Genomic DNA, 2,620 nt, shown 5'->3' on the forward strand with positions numbered 1-2,620 from the left:
CGCGTGTTTTCCTACGTCTTGTCTCCCTTCTAGAATGCACTCACTAAACATAATTATGACGTTTATTCCAACACAATAACATCTGAAAAATTCATAAAATATAGGAATATCTATATAATTTGTATTCCTATAATGCGTATTTGATCTCGCATCTGTGTAACGTTAATAGCCTACATGGAAATAATTCTGGTGTGGGCTGTGCATCTATTGATGCAAGATACTAACGTTACATTGACCCCCTAATCTGAGTAGACTTGTTGGACATAAGGGCCATCTAAATGTCAATATATTTGAACACAATTTAGTTGTACTGTACATATTTTCTAGTAGGCCTATAATGTTACAATTGTCAATTTGAGAATTTACCAAGAGTCATGTAGGCTATGACAGACAGTCATGAAAATCTGCAGGCAAATGTGTAACAATTAGTGGGGCTTGCAGGCTGCCAGCAGTACAAGGCGTGTTTCTTCATAAAATGGATGATCTGTTTAAAGTTACAATTGGCGTGAGGTCTTCCGAAAGTTTAATCTTGCCATTGATGCGGTTACTTGACAACTTTTTGGGTACGGGTTTTGCTATAGCATAGAAAGGTTAGCAGAGCAGCCAGCGAGCGGTTTCTGGTCACATCATGCGAAATGGGTGTGACTTTTGGGCCTGCAACGACTGTGGGATCCATAATAACACGGGAAACAGACATGGCCCTATGTAACCTTGAAGGCAAATATGTAGTTTACTTGGCTATGAATGACGGACTGTATTTACTTTGACAGAAACTATAGAGAAAGGCACAAAACACAGAGGACTTTTACATGGATGGCAATAACTCCATTTTAACCCTTGGACGAACAATACTCTTGACACTTACACAGTGTAACAGTGTGTAAGTTACACACTGCCATGTAAACAGCATGTTCTGATTGCCTTAACCCGAATCAGGTCATAGTTGGAGTAAGCAGTAGTTGAGATGTGGAGTTTTCCGATCTTTGCCACATTAATCGGAATAAGAATGGAATATTCTAAAGCAACTCATGTAAACACCTTAATCGAAATATTATAGTCGGATTATTGCATTGCATCTAAATGTAGTCACTGACAATCCAGAGTCAACAAGGTGCTCCAGAGTCTCCTATATCATTGAATTAGGCAAAAGGCATTAAGGTGTGCAGTGCTCAAGAAGTTGGCCAATCTCTTGCTTTTGGAAATGGACCTTCAGCTCTGATATGAGGACTTCAGCTGTGAAGATTGTTTTCATTCTCCTTTATATGGGAAAAGTGTCACCTAATCAAATGGTGAATTGTTCTGGCTGAACTAGTAAACTGTTGAAAATAAGCATCTTGAAAGAGACAATAAAAGATCATTTACATCAAGCTTTACAACCAATTAAAAAGGGCTATAAAACACTGATACGGTTAAATAATAATCCGCAACATTTTCATATAAATTGATGTCCTTCCTGGGAAAAATCCTCTGGCGCACAGGAAGTGACTTACATCGCTTACGTTTGGGCTTACGTTTGGACACAGGAAGTGACTTACATCGCTTACGTTTGGGCTTACGTTTGAACACAGGAAGTGACTTACGTTGCTTACGTTTGAACACAGGAAGTGACTTACGTTGCTTACGTTTGAACACAGGAAGTGACTTACGTTGCTTACGTTTGAACACAGGAAGTGACTTACGTTGCTTACGTTTGAACACAGGAAGTGACTTACATCGCTTACGTTTGAACACAGGAAGTGACTTACGTTGCTTACGTTTGAACACAGGAAGTGACTTACGTCGCTTACGTTTGGACACAGGAAGTGACTTACATCGCTTACGTTTGAACACAGGAAGTGACTTACATCGCTTACGTTTGGACACGGGAAGTGGCTTACGCTGCTTACGTTTGGACACACTGTTTGATTGACAGATGATCTCTGGGAAGCGCAGTGCAGAAACATCACAGCAATGTGCGCTGCGCACCAAGAGACACAATCATACAAAATAATAAAAATAATATCTCTGCAGATTACAACTTAACCACAGGTTTGACACCACATTCTGCTTGGTGTTCTGTGCAGTTGTGCACGTCTCTGACTTCTTACCATCCCAAAGATCCCTTTTCCAAACGCTCCATTATTCTCTATCCAAAACGATGATCTTCACACCTAATTGAAGCTTCTACAGGTGTGAGTTGACACTAGGGACCTATCGGGGAGCAGCACGACATTTTCTAATGCTATTGTATCCATTTGAGAAGATACCATAGTTACACTCACACACTTCAAATCAGCACAGATCATTGAAACAGAGGCTGGGGATGTCCATGCGCTATATTTGTAGCTCCTAACAGTCATTATCCAATAGAGAGGCAAAGTGAAACGTCACTTCCTGCTTCAGCACTGTACCAGAGATTTTCTTCCGCAATTTATTTTCCCACAGACATTTCGTAAAATGCTTAGAAAAATAGTTTTACTTGATCAAACCAAACGGTTCAGCTATATTTAGAATCGGGAGAGACCACATAACATTTCACTCAGACCAAAACTAAAAAAAACAGAAAAAATATTTTCTTTAAATCCGCAGGTTTTTGTTTTGGTCCGAGTGAAATGTTATGCGATCTCTCCCATTTCTAAAT

Source organism: Poromitra crassiceps (genome assembly GCF_964638095.1).
Source record: "Poromitra crassiceps genome assembly, chromosome: 5".
Classification (NCBI taxonomy): domain Eukaryota; kingdom Metazoa; phylum Chordata; class Actinopteri; order Beryciformes; family Melamphaidae; genus Poromitra; species Poromitra crassiceps.